We start from the raw sequence: 26,527 nt of genomic DNA, 5'->3' as shown, positions 1-26,527 counted from the left end.
ACTCCAAACTTGGTGGAATTATGATAATCAGTGGAACATGGTAATACCAAGATACAAAATATAGGAATGACAGAGGAGGTCGGGGAGTGGCACTATTGGACAGAAAGCAGAGTCAAATATAGTAAAAATCTTAAATGAATCAAACTGTACCATAGAATGTGTATGGATAGAAATTCCATGCTTTAATAAGAATATATCAGTAAGAATATACTACCAACCACCTGACGAGGATGGTGACAGTAATTGTGAAATGTTTAAAGTTTTGAGAGCTACAAAAATAGAAACCCCAATAATAATGTGAGATTTCAACTATCCCCATATTGATTGGGAACATGTCACCTCAGAATGGGATGCAGAAAGAATTAGATATGTGCATGGAGGATAGGTCCATCAATGGATCTTAGCCAAGATGGCCAGGGATGCAACGCCATGCTCTGGGTGTCCCTAGGACTCTGACTGCCAGATGCTGGGAGTGGAAGTAAAGGGACAGCTTATTTGATAATTGCCCTGTTCTGTTCATTCCCGCTAAGGCATCTGGCACCTGCCACTGTTGGTAGACAGGATACTGGGCTAGATGGAGTACTGGTCTGACCCAGTATGGCTGTTCTTAAGTTCTTAATACTTGTCCTTGAATGGTAAGGGTGTGTGGGAAGTGAGATTTTTCTCTAACTTGAAATTGTATAAGATTTTTCAATACCTTATGAGTCTCCTGGTTGCCTTTCATCCCTCCAGGTTGATGTCCTATGAGTCTAAAATAGTGCTTCTCAGTTATAAAGCTTATTTCCCCTCTGCCCTCAGACATCCCATGTCACTCTTCCCTCAGGTCAAGTTCCTAGGCTTGCTTGTCTCTTGGACCTCCAACCCAGCCTTTCCCCAGGCTTCTTCAGCACAGTCCCCCTCGGCTACTCCCTTTGTTAGCTCCCTTATTAGTTGAGAAACTCTCATGGGTCTTGATCGGATTCCTAGCAGCTGCTGTTCTCTGTAGGGGGTCTTTTTCAGTATGCAGTGAGAGCCACATCAGGGTGTGGCCTCTTTCCTAGTCCCTTCCAAAGCCACTCCAGGGCACTTTGCTTCTTGAGACCCAATGACACTACCATTTCATTTCAGGCCTGTCTAGTCTGAGGAAAGACTGATTTTTACACTTCCCTGGCAACTTTCCCAGCATGCCTTGCTGTACCTAGAGGTTCAATTATCCTTGGACTAAAAGTCCCAGGATTTTTTTCCCATTTGGGAGGAAACCAGGCACAGGTCAGGACTTGAAGACCTTTTGAAAGCTCAGCTCACCCTGTAAAGTTTAGTCACTTGTGTTCAGCTCATTGTAATGGGACTCCAGTAGATTAAAAATGGTCTGAAATATTATCCTAACTCAGACGTCGGAGGCTAGTGGGGAAAAAGTTTAGTTTAATATTTCATTTTTGTGCACCTTTTCATTTCCCTTTTTGGCCAAAACTGAAATGCCACAAGAAAAATAAAATTCTTAATTCCTTACCTTGCAACTAACAAGAATTGCCAGAATCTCATGAAATAACATGTTTTTGCAGCCATTTCAGCTTAGTTACAGGACCAAAAAGATTTGCATCAGCTGCATAGCCTAACCTGGATCTTTCCTTTGGACCCATCAAATGACATTGATTTAATCAGGAGTCACTGGTTGCCTTACAAGCCAAGTAGTGAAGATAGTGAATAACTCAACTGCACAAAGACTTGTTGTAGCTGCAACAAAGGGATTCATGTCCTGATGTAAGATGAGTCTATCCTCACTCATACTAAAGTGCAGACTGTCAAAACACAGCCTGGAGCCAAAGCAACGTGTTTTGAAGAAAAATATGAATAATTTCACAAGGTGTTAGATGAGAGGCACTGATAAATTTATACAGTGTGTGTGTGGGCAGAATAACTATCTCAAGCTCCATTATTTCAAAAGTTATGGAATAAACTGACAATGGATGATGCTAAACTCCATCCAGAGCAATCTCAGCTTGTTTTAATAGTAACTAAAAGACTTAAAATGGAAAAAGCATAAACACTTAAAATCCCAATAAAACCTTAGCAAAACCCGTGTCTTAAACAAAAAGCTTAGTGGTATGGTGTGTTTATAAGACTTGTGAAGCAGGAGGCAGTGTGGTTTAGGAGACTAGGCATGGGACTGAAAAACAGGAGTTCCTGTTCTTCTAACCCAGCTTCTGCCACAATTCACCCTGGGTCTCATCCAACTCCTGTTGAAACCAGTGGAAATTTTCCTATAGACTTCAATAGGAACCTGTTCTGACCCTTAGGAAAGTTACATGCAGCTGAACTTTTGAAAGTGGCCACTGATTTTTGGGTCCCATCTTTTTGGCCTAATTGTTTTTTTCCAGAGGCTCTGGCAGAGAATCATGCTGTAGATGCTTCTGGTCTGAAAAATTTAGATACCCCCCCCCCAAAATCGGTGGTAATTTCTGAAAATATTGGTCTTAACCTCACTGAGACAGATTCAGCCCTGCTCAGGTTAACTCTGTCACTGCTTACACTAGGAATAAATTTGGCTCTCTGTTTTCCTAGCTGTAAAATGGAAACATTTAAACTTGCAACTTATTTCATTGGGATTGGGTGAGCATTAATACTTGTATGGTGGTCTGAAAATGATATATTTGGGTAGATTTCAGATGATCTGAGTTATTTGGATGATAAATATGTGAAGATAATCCAGTGTCTGACTAGATGGGGGTCAGTAGAGATACTGGCAAGCTGTTGGAAAGGAAAGTTCAGAGAGTGGGTGTCATGTTGTCTAGAGTGGCTCATGACCATGAGTGTCAACCTCAGGGCAGGCTGTCAAGAAGCAGGGCAGAGAGCCCAAACTAGTTGTGTGTTCTATAATTAGATTTCATCAGTTCAGTAACAAGAATTCCTAAAGCACTATAACAGTCTGACCATGGAGTCTCAGATATTGGGCATTCCAGTCTATCTTGCCACCCAGGCAAGCTGGACTTTGATAGATGCATAGGTGCCAACTTCCACTGTTCCCAGTGGGTGCTCGACCCCCCACCCGCCCCTGCACTGCCCTCGCCCTGCCCCATTCCATCCCTTCCCCAAAATCCCCGCCCCCATTCCACCCCCTTCCCCCACGTCTCTGCCTCCTCCCCTGAGCGCACCATGTCCCCGCTCCTCCCTCCCGGAAAATACTAAGCGCTGCCAAACAGCTGTTTGGCGGCGGGAAGCGCTGGAGGTAGGCAGAGGAGCGGGGACGCAGTGCGCTCAGGGGGGAGGAGGAGGTGGGGCGGGGGGGTGAGGAGAGCTTGGCTGCCGGTGGGTGCAGAGCACCCACTAATTTTTCCCTGTGGGTGCTCCAGCCCCGGAGCACCCACAGAGTTGGCGCCTATGGATAGATGGTTGCTATACACCAAAGATCACAAAATATTCAAATTGGTCCCAGTCCAAAGAGACCAGTCACTTACCCCAGGTCAACTGGTACCTTAAATCTCTCACCAAAGACAATGCTTGTAGCCAATCCTATAGTAAACTAATTAAGGACTTATTAACTAAGAAAATAAACGAGTTATCATAAGGTTAATGCACGCAAACACATACACAAATGAGTTAGTCTATGGTTTTAAAAGGTGACAGAGTTATAGTAATCTGTCAGCTCTGAATGTCTTTTAAGGCCAACCCAGGTTGACCCTGGGGATCACTGTTTCTGTTTCATAGCTCCAGCCCTGTGAGAGTCCAAGCAGTAAGAAATGAAAAATTTTCTTGTCAGCTATTTTTATTTCCTTCTTCCAGAATTCAAGCTAATGGGATTTGCCCTTTTGCATGTTGCCTCATCATGGGTGTGAGGGGACAATTAACAAAGTCTTTGTGATGTGATGTCCCATAATGGCCCATTTAGTTTTGATAGGCCTTCTTGATGGGTTGGAGATGATCCCTCCTGACTGGGTTCACAGTTTCAGAGAAAACATTTTTTAAAGTATAAAGCAAAAACTTAACTATTACTTATATCTTTATTAGATGCTATAAGATGAGATTAAAGTATGCAGCAACTTACAAGTATTTTATAAAGTCTAAACACATTGTTATAAATCCAATACCCATCTTAATCATGCTAACACACAGGTGAAACAAGAAGAACAGGTGTACTTGTGGCACCTTAGAGACTAACAAATTTATTAGAGCATTTATTAGTCTCTAAGGTGCCACAAGTACTCTTGTTCTTCTTTTTGCGGATACAGACTAACACGGCTGCTACTCTGAAACAGGTGAAACAGACTGGTTTCCAGCAATGAATTTCAGTGCTTGGCTGAGGCCTAAAACCTTGACAAGAGCTGGCACCTGCTCTGCCAGCATCACATGGGCATTTGAACAATTATCAGAGGAGTAGCCATGTAGTCTGTATCCACAAAAACAACGAGGCATCTGGTGGCACCTTAAAGACTAACAGATCCCAAATAAATCTGTTAGTCTCTAAGGTGCCATCAGACTCCTTGTTTTTATTTGAACAATTGAATCTTTGCTATTTTATTGCCAGCTGTTTAGAAAGACCTTTTAAGTAACTCATACTTTGTTTATGCCACTCATGAATAATGTGGTCAGAGCAAAGTTATGGCAATAAAACATGTAATGCACAGCCCATAAAAATCTTCTCCACCCCAATACAGTTTTATAAGTTATATGCTTTGTTTGAACTGTCTGAATCTTAAAAAATGTCTCTTGACATAGTGTTTCATACTCCCAGGAAGGAAATGTTATTGTCTCATCAATAGGTAGAGTGAATAAAGACTGAGTTTAATATCTGAGAATCAGCATTTCATAATTGGCTATAAAGGCTTTCCTTTCTAGGTCAGGATTCAAATTCAGCCAAGGGCAGTAGTGGCAAACATCCAATGACTTGTTCAGTGGTCAACATGAAATTAGTAAAGTGGTCACTGCCCAATAACTAGTGCCTGGGAGCAGGGTCGTCCCTAGGAGGGTGCGGGGCCTGGGGCAGAAGTGATGAATCCGTCACTTCCGGGACTGATCGTGCTGGCCAATTGCGCCGGTCCACGGGGGCCCCCAAAGCGCGGGGCTGGGAGCAGTTGCCCCAATTCGCCATACCCTAGGGACGGCTCTGCCTGGGAGTGAAATCCTGTCCCCAGTGACGTCAATGAGAGTTTTGCTACTGATTGAAGTGGGGATGGGATTTCACCCCAGATGTTCACCTCACAAAAACAGAAATGACGCTCTTGAAGGCAGTTGTAATGCCCTGGAAATAGCCTTTTGATATTCCTCAGCATGACTTTAGAACAGCCACCTGAGAGAAACTGTTTCAGAGGATCCATCTTGGGTTATGCTAAGCCCGATACATGTTGAAACCAGACTTTTAGGAATTGAATCAGTACAATGTGGCTGTTCATACATTGCAGCTGTAACAAAATATATAGCTCAATGAAAAGTCTCAGGTCTATGATTCAAACAAAGTCTTAGTAACCTGGGATACAACAGCATTACTGGCATAAGATATCAAGGAATTACTTCTCATGGGCACTGAACTAACTCATCACCTTGTACAGTAAGTAGTCGATCTGAGGTTGGGGTTGAGACACATTTCAGGGGCCACTGCTCTGTTGTGTGTGTGATGGAGTGGGAGAGAATGGGGGAGACAAAGTGAAATCGAATGAGGGACGGATAAGAGTAAGGGAAAAACCCTAGAACTTCCTCCCACCACGTTGAAAGCAGCAGCCGGGCAAAAAGAGAGCATCAGAGCTGTGAATACAGCTTCTTCCTTAGAGATACCAAATCAAAATAGCTTCTGCTAACCCTCCTGGCCATACAGTGTAGTCTCAGTTAGTCATGAAAAGAACTGATACTGTATACAAACCCTGTGACAGTAGCAACTAATCCATCTAAAAACTCAAAATGCACCAGGAAAAAATAGCCTCAACATTTTCACAACTATCCAGTTAGTAGCAACAATTCCACACTGAACTTGACAATGGTGGTGACACCAGCCAGTTCTGTGCAAAACACTGCATTTTTAGTAAAGCATCATGAATTTGAATGGGGCTCCATTTTTAGCACTTTTATTTTTTGCTATGACTATCTTGTGCATCTCTGGTATGAAACATTTGAAGTCTGGAGCTGGCAAGAAATGAAGAAGTAGCTCTAGGACTGCAAAGTTCAGAAACTAGGAGAAATTGGAGAATTGAAAGATTCTAAATAAAGACAGACTGTAAAGGGAATTGAAGAAATGTTTAAGAAGCTGAGTTCTCAAAAATAAAGAGAGAACCAAGACAGTGCAACCCTTAAGGCTTTATTATTTCCTCTACATCTACAGTCCTCTCTCATTAAGCACTTCTTGAAAACAGAGTTCTCTACATCAGTAGTTCTCAAACTTTTGTACTGGTGACCCCTTTCACATAGCAAGCCTCTGAGTGCGACCCCCCCTTATAAATTAAAAACACTTTTAAATATATTTAACACCATTATAAATGCTGGAGGCAAAGTGGTGTTTGGGATGGAGGCTGACAGCTTGTGACCCCCCCATGTAATAACCTTGCGACCCCCTGAGGGTCCCGACCCGCAGTTTGAGAACCCCTGCTCTACATTCTTAGACACTACCTTTTATATAAGCATATTTTCATACTATGGCATTCATTATTGTGGATCTATCTATCATAACATCCCTCTTGCCACATTTGAGATAGCAAAATTAAACATGAATACCATAACCTGCTTTACATATTTGACCCTCTGTTATACTCCCTTAAAAATCTATTTCAATATATATATTAAATGGCAAAAAATAGTTAATGCAGAGTTAACGGTGCTTGATGTTGTCATCCCCCTGCAGAATGCTGAGTTGAGGAAAACTCAAATGTCTGAAAACCAAGAAATGCAGTTAACCAAGAAATGCCCATGCAACCTTAACTCTTCCCTTTTCCAGCAATGCCCCAATATGTCTTGTTAACACACATACCTTTATTCTGCCAACCCCACAGCTGCTAAAATATACAAGCCCTTCACCTCTTTTTACAGCCCACTAACTCTCAGCCACAGGATTCCAGCTAAAAGAGCGAGAAGAAGGGGTAAAAAGTGTATTCCTTGATCTCCTGCAAACTTTTGCAACCTTGTGATCAGGGAATGGCCCCAAAGCTACATGTTAGCAATCCTGCACCACATTTCTTTTTCCTCAGCGGTCAAGGTACCTGCTCTGTCAGTTCCAAACCTCCACATTGTCTGTTGACACAGCACATTAATCTACCTCAAGATCAGGAAGTAGCCACCTGTTTCCCCCACCCCTGCTTTCAAGGGCTAGTAAAATATAGATTTTTCTCACACAAACAATCCCACGCTTGCCTACTACCTCTCCGCATTGCCCAACCCCTCTGCAGCCACAATTCCGTTCCCTCTCCTCTTGTCCTGCCCCCCCCCCCACATCCCCAAGTCCCACAAAGCCCTTGTCTCCGGCTCCTCCTTCCCCGATACAACAAAAACGTTAATTAGACTGACTGCTGACTCTTGCTGTGTTCACAGTAAACATCCCCATAAAATAAAAACATTATATTATAGCAGAAAATGTAGAGAAACCAAAATGAAGTATTAAATCTTTATTGCACAGGTGTACAAAAGTTTGGACTAGAAACATCAGAGGTGGAGTATTCACTAGGGGCAATGGCATCAGCACATTCCCTCAATCTACCCAGGCAAGCCAAAGTGGTTGCACAGAAACCCTCTCATGGTTTTTTTTTCTCTTACTGGTGCATGTGCACCATAATCCTTCCAGACCGCCCCTGTTGGTTCTCAGCTCCCATGCTGGATCCCTGCCACCCCCGCAAATGGGCTGCCTCAAGCACATGCTTGCTTTGCTGGTGCCTAGAGCCGCCCCTGCCTGGAACAAGAGGAAAAAGGGATGGACCCCAAAGGAAAAAGAGAGAGCTGGAACCAGAATATAAGGAGGCCTTTTTTGTTGAGGCTGCCCTTCCTCCCTGGTGTGTACAGGGACAGACATGGACACTGAATTTCATGTGCCCATTTCTGGGGAGGACTGGATCTGTGAAACAGATTTGGGTATTGCTTCAGCAGGTTGGTGAGATTGGCAGGAGGTGCAGTTGGAACCACAACAGTGGCTAGCCAGGGTAGAAGTTTAGCAGCAGTACCTGTTATGGATCCTGTGGGAAAGAAGCAGCAATGGCTACAGGCATTAGGTAGACAAGAGGGATCCAGCATCCGGTGGCCCGGCCAAAGAGATGTTACAGTTATGGCCAGATGGGATATCTAAGAAGGGCTTGTCTTTGGGTGAACCAGGGTGGGGAGACTGAGTTGCTGGGGTGAACTGCGGGAAAAGCCATAAACTCTGGCAGTGGCTGAGAGATGGACAAGGCTTAATTTTTTTTATTGTGGAGAAGTGGTCCCCATAAGAAGATTTAGCCCTTTGAAGAGGTAGACTCACAGCAGGAAGAAATGCAGGAGCCCCAAGAATGGGAAAGAGAAGAGGATGTCTGATGGGGCAAATGCCTATGAGATGGGTGCACCGGAGCTGGCACTGGAGATAGTGAATGATATAATTGCTCAGCAAACCCACCTGGGGGAAGGTGAAGAAATTTGGAACAAACTAACTGTTGTCAGTAACACATCTCACTGAGTTGTCAATGCACATGGTCGTGCCCAATGCAGGCCAAGAGCTGACAATGAAGAGCCTGCAAGGGAAACCAGTCCTTAGAGAACAGGAGTTGTTGGTGGATGCCTTTATGAAGTTTTGAGAAGAAAGACCACCACATTGACTGAGCGACCATCAGGAGGGGGCGTCATACAGGCAGAGAGTTGCTATGCCATGCCTGGCCACAAGGAGGTGCTTCTGCTGCAAAAGAACCCCTTGACAACCATGGATACTTTGGGTCCCCCAAAGACTTATTGGGTGCCATACACAACCTTGGGTAAAAGTTGAGTGATTGAGATCATTTTGACCCATATCACTGCATTAGATTGATCTCTAGCTCTGTGTGCAAAAAAAAAAAAAAAAAAAAAAAGGCTGATATGTCCTGAGGAAATAGTCTGAGCCTGATGGCATCTCTCAGGTGTAGTACTGAGAGTTCTTTAGCTTGTCAGTCTTAGTAGGCTTTGGCCTTTGTCTGTCTTCGTCTTTTTGTCTGTTGCTTCTACCACTGCCAGTTGTAGTAATGCTGGGGCTGTAGACACCAAAATATGCATATGTCTTGATATCAGGCATTGAAGTGGGCTGCTGTTAAGGCCTTCTGTGGAAGTGTTTATCCATTCATTAATGGCTTTCCATATATAGTATATTTCCTCTTGCTTCTTGCAGCTTTCTTTAATAGCTTTCGCAATTTTAACTGAGTTTGCTTTGTCATTTGACTGGCAGTGGTATGATGAGGATGTGATGTGACTGAATTCCCATTCCTGGGTAAATTGACCGAACTCACTGAGAGTAAACTGGGGTCTGAAAGTGCACTGGTTGGGATACCATTCCTGTTGAAATGCTTCGTTGCTCTGTGATGTTTACTGTGTTAGTATTTGACAGTTCATTTAGTTTCCAGAAGTCTGAATAGAAGTCTACAGTAACAAAGTAGTCTTTGTGTGATTTGTGATGAAAAAGTCCAAGTTCTGTAGAGGACGCAGTGTATTTTCATCGTCTCTTTTTGCTGCTTGGCTTGCATTTCCCCACATGTACCACAACTTCTCACCAGGTCTCGGATATTCTTTGTCATGTTTGGCTAGTGTATATAGCATCTCTAGCTTTCTGGATACAGGCTTCCATTCCAGAATGGCTCTCATGTATTCTCGGGAGAGTTTCTGTTCTCAATTATCTGGGTATTCTGATTTGATTGCCTCAACTGTTGTATGTTCATCTCATCTGGTTAGTTCCAGTATTCTTGAGAGACAGGTGGAGTTTCTTCCCTTGTGTCTGTCCATCCTGACAGAATGATGGATGTGAGCACTTCATACATCTTTGTCTTATATAGTTTGCTCTCGGATTCCTTCCAGCTCCTGCCTTGAATCTGGCACATAACTGGCTCGGGTGATGCTTTCTATCAGACTGAGGATCTCACATTCTTGTTTAGTTGCCAGCTCTTCGTGCTGCAGGGCTGCTCTGGATAAAAAGTCAGCTATGTACACCTCATCCCCTTTCTTGTAGTATACTCATAAATTGAAACATTGCAATTTCAGTAGCGTGCTCTGAAGGTGTTTTGGGGCTGCTAGCACTGGCTTTTTAAAATGCTTTCCCAAGTAGAAACTGGTAAACCACTAATGGTTTCCTGTCCTTGAACATACTGGTTGAACTTTGCACATGAGAACACTATTACGAGACTTTCCTTTTCTACTTGGGCATATCTTTGTTCTGTTGGTGATAGTGACCTTGACATGAAAGCTACTGGCTGTCCCTTTTCTTGTAGGAGTGATGCCCGGAGCTTCCTCTCACTTTCATCACATTGTATGGTTGTCCCTTCGTTCACACTGTAGTATTTCAGAATGGGATAGTTGGTCAGCAGCTCCTTGATATGTGTGAGGACTGCATCACATTGAGATAACCATGTCCTTAGTGCATCTTGGTTTGGTAGTTGCCTCAGGGGTTCACACACATCTGAGAGGCTTGTCATTCTTACAAATCCTATTGGCTTCTGAACTAATTTAATCTTTTAGACGTGGGCACCTGCAGTATTGGCTGTACCTTTTTGGGGTCAGGTGTTATCAGTTGAGGTCAGCAAGTGTCTCATGTATAGTACTACACATAACTGCAATTTCTTGGTTTTATTCAATTATAGATTTATTCCTTGGCTTTTTCTAGCAGACAGATGAAGTTGTGGCAGATCGAGATCTGTGTATCTAGATACCAGAATGTCATCAGCTAATTCTGATTCCTGTGAGTACTGTTAATACCCGTTGCTGAGAGGGCACTGATATTTTTCCATTGCAGGTTTGATTCCAACCAGCATTCTCAACCATCTAGAGGTCTACCTGCTGGTGTCAAAAATGTGGTGAGATAGCTGCCTTCCTTGACGAGTAGCCCTTGCAAATATTTGTCTTTTGGTATCCTATACCGAGAATATTTTTGATTTTGCAGAGTCAAGTAAAACTTCCTCAGTTGTACGCATTTTGATGTGAGCTCTTTTTAGTGGTTTTGTTTAAATTGCTTGGTGCAAGTGCTGGAGGAACCAAGTAGGGGCAGAGCTCTTCTTGACCTGCTGCTCACAAACCGGGAAGAATTAGTAGGGGAAGCAAAAGTGGATGGGAACCTGGGAGGCAGTGACCATGATGTTGCCAGCCTAGAGAAGGCCCGAGGGGGTAACAGGGTCCGTTGCCCGGTGTGCTTTGCACCAATGAAGACACCGAGGTGGAGAAACAAAGCAAATTTATTCGAGATCTCTGAATAGGCACTAGGAGACCAGCATGTCTCAAATCAAGTGCAGCACATACAAACATATTTCCCTTTTTATACTCCAAGCTGTTTCTGTGTAAGCCTTTGTCTATTTCACCCCTACCCCTCCCTTCCAAACAACAGTTACAGCAGGTACACATTGTGCATGTTAGAAACTTTCCCTTTGCCTGCTTATCTTTTGGCCTTGTAGATTCATGCGCATGCAGTCTTTCCCCCTCCTACTTTCCCCCGCATTTATCACTACAGCGTTTGTGAGCGAGCAAAACAGCAGGTGTCTGCTAGAAAAGCTGACCATTACATATTCTGCTTTTTAGGCTGTCAGCACTCTAGGCTGGGTAATGTTCACAAGATGGAGTCACTGTGGCTCACTTAGACCCAGAGCAGAAGAGCTTCATCGGCACTTCTGGCCTTCCATTCTTCCGAGTTACCTGGTAGCTATGTCTAGTGACACCAACAATGAGATGGTCGAGTTCAGGATCCTGACACAAGGAAGAAAGGAGAGCATCAGAATATGGACCCTGGACTTCAGAAAAGCAGATGTTTACTCCCTCAGGGAACTGATGGGCAGAATCCCCTGGGAGAATAACATGAGGGGGAAAGGAATCCAGGACAGCTGGCTGTATTTTAAAGAATCCTTATTGCGGTTGCAGGAACAAACCATCCCAAAGTGTAAAAAGAATAGTAAATATGGCAGGCGACCAGCTTGGCTTAAGAGTGAAATCCTTGCTGATCTTAAACACAAAAAAGAAGCCTACAAGAAGTGGAAGCAGGGGCAGCTCTAAGCACCAGCAAAGCAAGCACCTGCTTGGGGCAGCGCATTTGCAGGGGCAGCAGCGGGCAGGGATCCAGCCTGGGAGCTGAGAACCAACAGAGGGCCCTGGGAGCTGTAGTTCCTTGGTTAGCTCCCTGCCTATAGAGCCAGCCCTGGAGCAGGGAAAGAACTACATTTCCCAGCATTCCCTTGGCCACTATTAACAGGAAAGGGAGGGGGAGGGAGTATGGTAGCTGAAACCTCATGCTGCAGCTTGTTGTGAAGGGACAGCTCATTGCTAGAACGGGGTGGCACTGTGAATGGGGAACAAGTGTGCCCAAGGAGTAGAAGGCTTTGGCCCAAATATCCCCTTCAGAAGACTTCCCCAGACTGGATTAGGGATACTGGTGTGACCTCACCTTGCAGACCCCAAAGAAGGAATTGGGTGGACTAAATGGACAGTGCCCCTCTCTATCTGAAACCTAGCAAGGGAGGTATGTGGATCCCACTAGAATTTAAAATGAAAAGTAAGGGAGGGGAGGCTCTGCTAGAGGACCTGGGCAGCTTTAGACACAGTATCAGGCACTTAGGAGGATTTCTACTTCTGAGCCATGGAAGTAGAAATTGACTTTTCCAGATTTAGCTAATATTCAGAAAGGGAATCTAGCACCTGCCTTCCAGATCTGAACACCTCAAAATTCAGGAGTGCTCAAGCTCAATGTGGGCAGCTGTTACTTCATTTCTCCCAAATCAAATATACTGATCCACTGTAATTTGCTGTAGAAAAAGTAGGATAAAATTGAGCAAGAAATGCTTCCCAGTGGTTATTAGGACTGGAATTGCTATTTTCAACAGCCATTGCCTTTTTTGTTTGTTTGTTTGTTTTATTTGTTTGAAAGGGAGACAGTGATATCGCATTGGCAAATTCCCCATAGAAACAAAGAGTGGAACAAAAAAATAATAAAGGCACCTCAACTTTTCCTCATTGATGGAGGACAGGCTTATAATATGCATCCAGATATCCTCCAATCACACAAGCAGAAAATGGTTCCACTTTACTGCAGTTCTGTAACCATATGGGAACCAATCCTGTCTGTGTTCTGTGCACATCCAAAATTCCTGCTGAATGACCCACCCTGGGAGCAAGTTACCAGTGACCCAGGGCTGGGGCGGAAGGAGGGTGCAGGTGGAGGGGGTGGAGAGCCCAGGGCTTGGGTGGCAGGGGGTGCGGGTTGGGGAAGGCCAAGAGCTGGGGCGGCACAGGGAGCAGGTGGGGGGGAGAGCCCAGGCCTGGGGCAGCAGGATGGTGCGGGGGGGGGGGGGGGGGGGGGGCTGGGGGGGGGGGGCAGCCACACTTTTTTTTTTTTTTGCTTGGGGCGGCAAAAAACCTAGAGCCGGCCCTGAGTGGAAGATTGGACAAATGAACAGGGAGGAGTATAAAAATATTCAGGCATGCAGGAGTGAAATCAGGAAGGCCAAATCACACTTTGTTTCTCAGATCTCATTGGCTCTCTGTATCAATCCACTTGGCCAGTCAGGTCTTAGAGGGGCCATGGTTTGGAACCCTAACCCCATCCTTCTCCCTCACTGCATTCCCAGTCAGGCCTCTGTCCTCACACACATACAGTTGGGGAGAGAGGGGCTCTGACATGTCCAGAGGCTGTCTACTCCCCCTTTGTGTGGGCTGGGGCTGTCCCCCCACTCTGAGGATCCTTGAGATTTCTAGGAGCCCAGACTGCCCTCACATTCCCAGAGGAGGCGGTCTCTGGGGATGCTAGCAGCTGGGGTTGCCTCCCCTCCATTTGGAGGGGTCTCCAGACATGTTAGGGGCTGGGGCTGCAACCACACAATACAATAACAGTGAGCATTTGAGAAAATGGACTTTTTATTTTATTGTAACTAGTAGCTTTCTACATAAAGTATGCTTTGAGTACACAGAATTATTGTTTAGTTTCATGATAATAAGTTCCAGGCTCTTTGCATGCTTATACCTATTTTTTTTTTTTAATAACAGTGTTCAATAAAAAATTTGTCCCTCATTTCAGGGGCTGGGGGTTGAGAGGTAAGCTCATCAAGCACTTTCTGAAAGTAAAGCATTCTAACAGAGTTCCTAGGTGTTCCATAAACCTACTGTCATGCTGTAATGCATCCTATTGGGAAGCTATTGGAAAACTCTGAAACGGAACATTTAATAATATCATTGGTTGTATCAGGTCCTGATTAGGCTTCAGGGAATTGATGGTTGATCCCTTCTTGAGACTTAAACTGGAATAATTTGAACTATACTCATGTTATCAGGATGGCTATAATATCAGCACGGCTATAATATCAGCACAAAGACCCTATGTATTCCAATGTAAACTAATTCCGCATCAAATCTTGAATTGATATCTATATTTTCATCTCTTCTCCCAAACTTCTAGCTCCAAGAAACTTGATTAAATTCCAAGTTTCAGGTGTAGCATTTCTTGACGAAAATTGCTTTTTATTAACAAGGGATATGTATGTGCTACTGTAAAATCCTAAACCTCAGAGCAATGGGCTAATAGTGGATGGCAGTAGGCTACTGAACATCTCCTGTGTTTTTTGTTTTGTTTTTTTAACACTAAATCGACCGGCTCTGTTATCCTTGCAGACTTTTTAGGACCATACACTATCAAATCATGGGATAAGCCCATGCTTAAATCTGCTGGATAGATGTTCCAAAATATGGTATTTGTTAAGGGATACTGCAGCATCTAGGGTATGAAAAAACCTCTCGTGACTTATGGTTTTACTATTATTTCAGTGCTGGTCACAACACAATGAAAAGGGAAAAGAATTCTTAAGAGTATAGGAGTACTTTGGATGCTGTCAGGTGTAATATGGCAGCATCAAATTAATATGCGGTATTAGAAGGTCACATGATTCTGTTTCAGCTAACTAGAATGCCACAGCATTTAATACGCTTACATGGATATTGTATAGGAAACTACAGCCAGGGTCGCCTTATTCTCCCACTGTAGGATATGGAACTGATGAAGTTATTCACCTGTACCCCAACTTTAGGAAGATCTCCTTATTCAAGTTAGCTTATGCTCAATAGGAACAGATTTCAGCATGTGCTGTCCTGAATCAGGGGTGCTATGTGATGGGATAATCTAGGGTTACCATCCGTCCGTATTTCCCCGGACATGTCCGGCTTTTGCGTCTCTAAATAGCCGTCCGGGAGGAATTGGTAACAAGGTTAAAATGTCCGGGGAGGTTTTCTCCCTCGCCTCCCTCCCTCCCTTCCATGCAGAGTGTGGCTGCTGATTGGGCGGCTAGGCTGATTGACCCACTCCCATTGGCCTCCAGCAGCCAGAGCCCTCCCCTGCTCCCCCCTCCCTCTCTCTGTAGTCCTGTGTAACACACAAACCGACCCACGGGGCAGTGTGTTTTGCAAACACGTGGAGCCAGAATGGTAAGAGGAGTCTGGGGGGGGGGCAGTCAGGGAGCGGGGGAGTGTTGGATGGGTCCCCAGCCTCCACCTGCCATCCCCCCTCTCCGCATCCCCCCCTCCGTCGGTCCCCCCTCCCTGTCTGCCTCTCCCTTGTCTGCGTGTACTGCCAGAGCCAGCAGCAACTGCTGTCTGCTGCCCCCGGTCCTAGTGCCCCCATCCACTAATGGGAAGACAGGCTGCCCTTACCCTGCCCTTCCACCCAGCCCTGAGCCTCTCCAACACCCCAAACCCCCCAGCCCTCATCCCCACACACCCTAATCCTCTGCTCCATCCCTGAGCCCCCTCCTGCATCATGAACCCCTCATCCCCAGACCCACAGCCCTCACCCCTGCATCCCCTCCTATCCCCAAACTCCCTCCCAATCCCTTCCCCCTTCCCACACACCCCCTCCTGCCCTCAAACTTCCTCCCAAAGCCTGCATCCCCTCCCTTTGCACCGCCTCTCACCCCCAAACTCCATCCCAGAGCCTGCACCCCTCACCCCCTCCTGCACACCCACCCCCTGCCCCAGCCCGGAGCCTGCACCCAGCACCCAAACTCTATCCCAGAACCTGCACCCCTCCTGCACCCTAATCCCCAGCCCAGGACCTGCACCCCAGACCTCCTCCCCCACCCAACCCCCCTCCCAGAGCCTTAGGCAGGTGGGGTGGGGGGTTCTGGGCACCACCAAAATTTCTACAACCCTGCCACCCATGCGAGTGGATAAGGGTCAGGGCAGTCAGGGGACAGGTAGGGTCCTGGGGGGGGCAGTTAGGGTAGGGGGTTCTCAGCAGGGGGCAATCAGGCGACAAGAAGCAGGGGGGGTTGGGATTCTGAGGGGAGCAGTCAGGGGGTGGGAAGTGGGAGGGAGTGGATGGGGCGTTTCCCCCTCCCCCCCAGTGTCCTGAAAGCAGGGACGCAGTTAAACTATTTACAAGGAAAGTCCCTATTCTTTTCTGTAGTGAAGATTATCAGGATTGTATTGTTGCCTCTGATCTCATTGATTAAACCCCAAGTTTTGCAAATGTGCAGCTTGGCAGTTTCATTAACAGCCTCGGTATGTGAAAGGTGTTTGCTTATTTTGCATATCCATTTTCCTGAAGATTGGTTCCATGCTTTCAATTTTTTTTATATGTTTTGATAAGGAATGAGAACAAGAAGATGAAACCTCTCAAAGAGAGAGGTTGGCGTGCTGCTTAATGTTGTCATATGATGCAAATATATGGCTTCCTTTATCAGGACAGCTGTGTTTTTATACAAATAATCTTGAATGGGCTCTCCATTTTGGCTTGCAAAAAAGATTAGCCTGACGCTAGAATGTACTATCCTAAAAGGTCACCTTGACGCCCACTGTGAGTTCATTCGAAGGCATTCAGGATGTCAGCCCTCCAACATAGAGTTTCTCAGACCAAGACATATGTGCTTGTTTGTCACTCGGGAAAATAATACTGTTAATGAAAAAGGCACCTGCCTAAAAAAGAAGGTTATGGTCACTTACAAAGTAACTTTTGAAATAAAAATGTGTTGATTTGGAGGCAGGAGTGGACTGTTTTGTCTCACCATTCACATTTAGTATGGGAGATGGGGGCCAGTTAAACTATATTAAGTTAGGCCCCAGTCAAGGAAATCTTTGAAATAGCCCCACAGAAGTCAATGGGAATACTTTGAGGAGTAAGGCAGGGTTCGGCCCTTAATGATTCACAGCAGTTAAACATGCAACTGTCTGCAGTTTGTGTGAATTAAAGAAATAGCTGTCTTGTCTGGTTTATTAACTGGGAGGGGTCAATACTGACTGATTACTTACTCAGTGCCCAAGAGCTCATTGCAAGGAACTTTGGAGACTAGAGACACTCATATACTTCATTCCAAAGGCAGTTTTATGAAAAATTAAAGTGCAGGTTGTGATGCTTATTTTATACTTTCACATAGTAGCTTTGTGTTAATCATAGAATATGGTGGGTATGGGTGGAGAACTTTTTAGAAGGAGTTGGACAAGATGAGTTGGCATATTGCAAACCTACACCTTTTGCAAATTTAGTATGATTTTTTGTCTCTGTTAACCAGCATGTGGAAATCTCCTATTGCCATGCAAATTCTGCAGGTGTTTGCAAGGTCCAGGCTCTGGAAACTAAGTCAGTTCAAGGTATTGATGAGTGGTTGCCATCTGCATGGAAAAGTCATGTACATAGTTTCCTATGGCCCTATGTTCACAGACTGTTGTACCCTACAGAATGGCTGTGCAATGTGCATGAAGATCAGACATTCTGGTGATGGGATTTTCAGAAGTACCTAAACAGGTCAATCATTTTTGGAACTTGGGCTTGGATGAAATCAGAAGGCTGCCTGAGGCTCTGGCTTGAATTCCACAGTGATTCAGAGTGCCAAAACATGAAGCGAGAAATGGATTTAATGAAGTGACATCATGCAGAGTGGAAAGCCTCACAGCAACTGATTCAAACTTTCCATTGAAGAGTTCAAGTTGGATATGGGTGAATTAGGCAAACATCAATCATGTCCCAGTTCAACTGAAATATTTTTTTGGTGGTTTGACTTGTTTTCTGACATTGTCCAAATGCGAACATAAAAAGAAATCTCTGTGGTAATAGGACACTAAAGCAGTAGCTCTGAACTCTTTTAATCTAGTTTGGCTTTCTTCCTGTATGAACTGTATCTCTTCATCCATGTCTGAGACAAGAACCCACTTTCTTGTCATTCAGATCCCTTCTTAACAGTTACTATTTGAGCCCAAATTGTAGGAGCTGGATTTTATAATGTATTATGAGAATTCATGTATGATTTGATTTCATCTTGTCAGCCACCCTTTTTTGAATAGCAGAAAGGAATGACAGATCAAAACAACCTTTATGACTAATTATGGTCATCCTTTTGTTTTAGAATAAGTTATAAAGCTACTATGGTTTCCTATATGTATTACAAATTAGGAAGTAAGAGACAGGATTCTCTATTGTGTCTATGTTAAGTAGATTAGAGGAACATTGAAGGCCTGGGTCTCAATTGTCTTGTTATTGATTGTAAAATTTAGCAAGGTTTAATTTGCAATGCCCTGTTGCTCAATATAAAATACTACTGTTTGTATTTTCAATCTGTTTGTGTGAATGAGGAATGTATGCATTAGAAAAAGATAAGGTGTGAAGGCCATTGTTATAGCCAGAGACAAGGAAGAAGGAGTGAAGAAACTTAAAGGACATCAAAGAATCATCAACACGCATCCATAATGAAGGGCAGATTGACGACCCTGAGGTAAAGGCTGGCACCCCTAAAAACAATTGATTAAATCGGAACAAAGGACAGGATGACCCTCTTGGAGGTGTATTGAAATGTTTACACCAATTAAGAAGTAACCGGTCACAAAGTGACGCAGCAGAATCCATAGGCTTCAACAAAGAAGAAAACCTATAAGAACAGGGTGCTTTGCCGTAGGACTTTGGGTTCGTCTTGCCACAGTCCAGGAGCATCGGATCGCGACCGATAGAACCCTGCTCCCCTCTGCGACCAATCTGGCTGGCCACTAGACTGATCCAGACTCTGGACTGGTAACTACGAACATCACTGCAGGGGTGTGTGTGTGTGTGTGTGTGTGTGTGTGTGTGTGTGTGTGTGTGTGTGTGTAAAAAGCATATGCTAACTGTGGTATTCTCAATAAACGCTGTGTGTATTTACCTTCCTCTATAAAGATCCTGTGTGCTTTGTATGAGCATAACATAATACTACCCCACGTTATCAAAGACTCTCATGCAACCTTATCTGCACTCATACTTATTTAGGTCATCTTGTTTTTTGTGGGATTTTTTTTTTTTTTTTTGCTATATCATTTGTAATCTTCTCAAGATCTTGTCTTCCTTTTGTGTCCAGGACTAAACACGCACAGAAAACTCTTCAAAAAACACTAAGAATGTATGGTTAAGGTACTCCAAAGTTCTGAAATGCCAAAGTTGAGGTTGTCCAGTCAATCAATATTTCATACAATATTTTCCACAACCTTAAGTACACATGGAGTTCTGCTTAACAACAAGAAATGAAATCAATGAGGTGTAGGAGCTGTTGCAGAACCTTGCTGTATTAACTGTGCACTGTACAAGACTATAGGAAAGAAATTGTACAACATTATATAGTAGTCTTTAGTTAAACAATCAGAGTCTTTTAGAAATATCATGATTTAGTCATGTAAGGGGACAGAGCTAATGCTGCACATGCAGCCTTAAATAGTAATTCCCTATTTTTCACACCTTTTGAAATCCAGAAGAGGGAGTGTTCTCCTATATCTACACTGCAATCCAGAGGTATGACTGCAACATGTGTAGACATACATACTCAAGCTTGGATATGTCTACATCTGCTGCAATCACACATCCCGATTACAGTTTAGCTTTTGAAGCTTCACAGAATTTAACTTAGAGTCAAGGGCCCTTCAGTGAGGCAGTGGAGTTCTGTTTATACTGTATGTTGTACTAGGGATTGCTGTAAAACAGAAAGGATGTGGTCTGAATGAATCTGGGCTCCTGTGGAACCCTGCCTCATTTACTAGTAAACTTCAATACATTTTTGACTATATCGCTAACATGCATGTGCACGTTTTCTTTTTTTAAAACATTACTCCATGTTTGTTTAAAAAAATACTGCTATTCCTTTAATGCTTACTGTGCAAACTCGAAAAGTAGTTGGCAAAGGCTCATGACTTGGCCAAAATAAAAATCTATGTTCACAGGAACACTCCAAGGCATATCTCCACAGTGGGGCTTTTTCTCTGCCAAATCTCATCTTTCCACCTTCAGTTACTTTGGGCATAGAGCTGTTTTTTCGCTTAAGTGAAAGAATTATTTTATAATGTGAAATGTGTATCTATTCACTCTCCTCTGGCTAGAAAATAGCTGAACCATTTTCCATCAAGCTCAAGCCTTCCAAAAAAGTGCTCTACTTTAGGTAAAGAGCAAGTGTGGAGAACTTCAACTTGAGAGGTAAAAGTTTCAGAAAATTATGAGCGACTGGATACATAGGCTTAGAATGGAAATGCTTAGGTCTCCTTAACTGTGTGTCACTAGCACTTCAGCTATCTAAATTTTTTTTTCTATAGCACCTATTACTGCAGTATCTAAGCATTATGGTAATATGTAAAGTACACTGACTTGGTGGTATGAAAGTATACTCAATGTAGAGCAGTAATGTAGCAGTTTCTTGTTTTATAACTATTCCCTTTTATTTGCGGTGATGCCAACTATGTAATGGGTGTTTTTCAAACATTCATGACAGTCCTTAGGCTTAGACAGACAAATAAAGGATAGGGGAAGGAGACCAAAAAAAAAATGGGTTCGTTTTATACAAATGCATCAGATTCACCACAGTTAGCATATTCATTCCAGTCACCTTTAAATACTGGTTTATACTGGATGTGACATTGGATGGTGAATAAGGAGACAGTAGCTAATGTAATTACGCAAGAGGCTCTACTTTTTGACAGTTAAATGCTTTATTACATGGAGCTTGTGGAACGGGTAGTACAAGATTCAATTCCAGACTGTTTAATGGTTCTGTAATATGAACTGGGGGTAACTGTAGGATAATGAATGAAATGGAAAATGCTTTGCACACAGATTAACAGAATGGGGAGTCTAATTTAACTTAGTTTGTGAGTCCATGTATAAAAAATCCATATAAAATACCGTCAGTAAAGAGACAGGATTGTACTTCAATTGGCACACAGAACAAATATACCACATGGCAACTCTTCAGTATTCTCGACAAGTTCTCGCAAAACCAAATCTTCAGCATACTGATGAGGGAGAGTTAAGTCAACTAGTGAATATTCTTTGCAGATGCAATTCTATCAGGGTACAATATGTTGTTAATAAACAACAATATAAGCTGAGCTAGTTGCCCATGAAAATGGACATAATCCTCACCAGCACAACTAAAATATTTAATGGGGGGAACTGGAAATCTCAGGGGACTGGTGATGATAGAATCTTTCAGCTTTAAGACACCTGTACAAACGTTGCCCAAAGTTGGTAATGCCTACTGTCCTCTTAATGGCTGTTCAGGAGCCTATGTGAAATGAATCAGTGATATCAGCCCAGTTCCTAGTAGACAGTTGGCTACATCACAAAACCACCATCACAGCTAGAGCTGGTCAAATGCTGCAAAACCTTGAGCTCTCAACTCCCATTCTGTGGGACCACGTTAATACCTTTCATTCGCTCTCTGACTATTTGCATGGACAGTTTGTGTTCACAGTGTTTGGAGTATATCTGTTCTTCAGATAACTACCTGTGTTCAACTATGAACAAGGATACTGGTGCATCAACGAGAGCATTTAATACTCAATATTCACTTTTCAATATTCTACTTATGAAACCATCCATTTCACTAGGAAGTGGAAGGAATAACATGACATTAGTGACCAATTGCATAACATAAATAGTTGCATTAGACAGTTCACTAGCACTCTGGAGGTGGAAATATGACATTACAAATATGCGCAAATAACAAATAGAGTAATAGCAGAAACATAGGATAAGCTCATGAACAATTCTCACCCAAAAGATGTAATGGGATAACTTATGTAATGATGCATCTAGAAACAAAGAATGCAGGTCATACTTTACAAGATGGCAAACTCTATCTCGGAAATCAGTGACTCTGAAAAAGATTAAGGGGTCATAGTGGGCAATCAGCTGAACATGTGCTCCCAGTGTGATGCTGTAACCAAAAGAATTAATGTGATTCTTTCATAAACAGGGGAATCTTCAGTAGAAGACACGTTATTTTACCTCTATATTTGGCACTGGTGTGACTGCTGCTGGAATACTGTAGCCAGGTCTAGAGCCCACAGTTCAAGAAGGATGTTGATAAACTGGAGAGGATTCAGAGAAGAGCCATGAGAATGATTACATGATTAGAAAACATGCCTTATAGTGATAAGCTAAATAGATTGAGCTCCGTGAGTTGAACAAAGAGAAGTATAAGGGGTGACTTGATTACAGTCCGTAAGTATTTACATGGGGAACAAATATTAAATAATGGCTTTTCAATCTAGCAGAGAAAGGTACAACATGATCCAGTGGCTGGAAGTTGAAGCAAGGGTGGAAGCAAGGTGTAAATTTTAATGGTGAGAGCAATTAAACTGGAACAATTTATCAAGGCTTGTGGTGGATTCGCTATCATTAACCATTTTTAAATTCAAAATTAGATCTTTTTCAAAAGCCACATTCTAGGAATTATTCTGGGGAAGTTCTATGGCCTGTGTTATAGAGGAGGTCAGACTAGATGATCACAATTGTCCCTTTTGGCCTTGGAATCAGGGCCGCTCCGAGGGGTCCCCACGTGAATATAGTATTCTATAGTATTGCAACTTTTTTTATGGAAGGGGCCCCCAAAATTGCTTTGCCCCAGGCCCCCTGAATCCTCTGGGCAGCCCTGCTTGGAATCCAGGAATCTAACCAGCTGCAGACAAAGTTGCCATTAATTGACATAGTTGTTACCAGTTTCCAAGAACTGAATTGGCACTGAGACTTAACTGACTTTTCATTCCTAGAGTTAGTTCTGCAGGACTAGTATTTGAGGCATCTTGGTGCTCAACAGGGAGAGGCCTAACTACCTATATGGTTGATGGAAGACATTTGTCTCCAGGACTGTCACTCCAGTGCTTTCCAGGGTACTAAATTCATTTAGGTTCACTTTTCTTTTCCTTTAAATTGCCCTGAGCAGTTTTTTGCCTTTGTAATCTTCTAGTACTTATCTTAGACTGATGGGTCTGTTCAGTTAATTATTGCTGTTGGGAATACATTTTCATATGGGAAATTGCCACCTTCCTTTTTAGAATCTCTATTCTCCATGATTAAGTTACCATAAACTTGATGTAATTAAAGGGAATGTGTATGGAGATAAATGCAGGGGTGAGGGGGAGGAGAGATGGTGTGGCAAAGCTGGTAAAATGTGACAGGAGCTGTTTTAAAATAATAACTAAAAAAACTTGACCCTGAGACCAATATGTCAATTTTAGTTGGGTATCACTATTTATACAGGAGCTGAAAATTTGCTAGATCAGAAAACAAGCCCAATGGCCTGAACAGCACGCAGCCTAAATAGACAACATATAAGGGAGTGTGGGATGCAAGATTTATATTTTACCTTTTTTGCCCTTTCAAGAGTAAATGCCCTTCTTGTAAGATCTGCATTAGTCAAACATACGTTAGTGGGCTCAATAGAGGAGAAACTGGATGAAATTTTATGTACTATGTTATGCAGGAGGTCAGACTAGATCAGTGGCTCTCAACCTTTCCAGACAACTGTACCCCTTTCAGGAGTCTGATTTGTCTTGCATACCCCCAAGTTACACCTCACTTAAAACCTACTTGCTTACAAAATCAGACATAAAAATACAAGTGTCCCAGCACACTATTACTGAAAAATTGCTGACTTTCTCATTTTTACCATATAATTTACCAATAAATCAATTGGAATATAAATATTGTACTTACATTTCAGTGTGATGTTTTTTCACTTGTGAGGCTTGTCTGAAGCCCAAGCCCCAGGCGGCGGGGCTGAAGCATGTAACTTAGTGTCATAGGGCCCCCTGTGGCATGGAGCCCCGGACAGTTGCCCTGCTTGCCACCCATAATGCCAGCCCTGCCCTTGCAATCTCCTTAAATCTGTCCCATGACGACCCCCCCCCCAGGTGCTGCATCTCCCAGGTTGAGAAATGCTGATCTAGATGAGTTGAGTACCCCCTGAAAGAACTCTGCATACCCCCAAGGAGTACATGTCTATGTTGAGAACCACTGAACTCGATGATCTAATAGTCCTTTTGGCCTTAAAAATCTCTTAATCTTTCCTATTTTCTCTATTTATTTAATTAGCTGAAGCTAAAGTCATGTCTGCCTGTTTGCTTTTTGATTGCCAGTATGTTTGCAGTCTTACCCAGTGTTTATCCTTTTACCCTTTGTTATTTTTAATTTTATTGCTAGATATGCCCTGCTTTCACATCTTCCATTTCACCACTTCAGAAAGATGTGATGTTAGTGACTTAACTCAGACATTTCCATGAAGGTGTCGGTTACATTATTATTGCTGGAGATTTCAAAATAGTTTGCAGGTGTTAAGCAAGTTTGTCTATAGAAATATTCATGTCATGTTTTCTAAAAGTGAATGAGATGTACTTTATAAGAGTTTTTATTACATATACATCACTCTCTCTCTGCTCTTCTTGCATATGGAATGGCTTGTATCCACCTGACTTGTAACTGTGCAGTTTTTTCATTATAATTAAAATATATTGCAAACAAAGTGGAGCAGAGGGTTGGTTAAACAAAATCACACTGTAGCCATGAAAAGTTTGATAGCCTCATTTTGGTAAGCTTGTGTTCTATTGTCCCTCTAAATATTGAATGCTGGGATAAGCATGTGTGTGTGCAAATAAAACCAGATATTTGTGTGTTTATGCACACATTCACACTGGTATGGAGTTTTAATATCTGCTTGTTAAAATTAATAATGGAAAAAGCTGAAAAATCAGGGTAATAGAGTTTTGTCAGACCCCAGAAATATTTCATACAGTTGAGTTTACAGTATATTTTTCTGAGCTGAAAGGTCTTGCCAACAAACAGGCTACAATATACACTGATGGCTTGATGGGATGGATCCATCCCATCCTATTTTATACACACTCTGGTACATTTAGCGAGGCTTATGTCCTTGTGTAATGTTGATGAAACAATACAGCAAAACCAAGTTTCTATATCAGCGAATCAGCTAAATTTACTGCCTGTCTAGATATTGAATATGTTGTGCACATGCATATCACAGAAATACTGACAATCAAGAGGAACGGGAAGCGCACAGTCTGGAACAAGCATGGCTTTGGCACAGCTGGTGTGCGTGCAACATGGATGAGTGGTTTTCTCAAGCCTATTTCCAGACTAATTAGTCCAGTTTCCAGTATTTGTGCATGAGGTCAACATACTAATTTTTCAAAATTGCCTCAGTTTGGGGGATGATGGGAGAAGGCACATGAAATTTTGATGGCCTGCCAGTTGGAAGCAATGTTTGAGGGTGCGTCAATTCCTTTACTGCTTGTCCACCAAACTTTCCAGCTAGCATATTGCTGGCTGTCCAAGATTCTAACGTTTCCTGTTCAGTAGCCGGATGGAGAGGAAGCTCCATGTGCTTCCTGGTTTTAGAGGTGGCACAGTGAGAAAGGCAGGGCAGCCAGTAAAAGCAAATGTTCAAAGCATAAGAGGATTTGATGACCCTGCAGAAGTGGAACTCTGTGTCATCCTGCTTGAAAGCAATCACTGTTCCCCTATTTAATTAACTATATGACTTGATGATAAAGCTCTTCCACCCCCTTCCTTCCCCCACCCAAAAGCATTTAGAGGGTACAGACAGACTTTTTCGCTCAAAGTCTACCGTATGATTCATTTATGGACTTGGCTCAATCAAGATAGCTCCATTCACTTATCATCTCACTCAGACAACAAGGCATCTTGCTGGTTGTGGCTATTATTAGAGCTGGCCAAAACTTGGGTGTTTCGGTTTGCGAGAAGGATTGATAATTTGGAATTTGCTTTCATTCTGATTTGGAATGAAACCAATTTTACTGAAATTTTCCTGGAAACTTTGTTTTGGAAACACTGACAGGTGGTGTTCCTGAAACAAAAAAATGTGAAATTGACTTTCTTGTCACTTTCACTGCTTCTATTCCCTGGATGGGAGCCCAGCTGTGGCCAGAGCCAGGGCAACCAGGGCTTTCAGGCTTGTGACCACCAACCAGTGTGCATGGGCTGGAGCCTGGGCTATCCGAGCCCTTGGCTCTCCACTTCCTCTCAGGGAGCTTGGTAGAGCTGCTGCAGACCAGGTACCTTAGCAGCCCTAAGGGTCCTGGCTCCAGTCATGGCTCCAGAACCTTCCAGGCCCAAGAGAGCTGATGCCAGGGGCTGCTGCAGTGCCATGGGCCCTGG

Source organism: Trachemys scripta, chromosome 3 (assembly GCF_013100865.1).
Source record: "Trachemys scripta elegans isolate TJP31775 chromosome 3, CAS_Tse_1.0, whole genome shotgun sequence".
Classification (NCBI taxonomy): domain Eukaryota; kingdom Metazoa; phylum Chordata; order Testudines; family Emydidae; genus Trachemys; species Trachemys scripta.
This window is presented reverse-complemented; position numbering follows the sequence as displayed.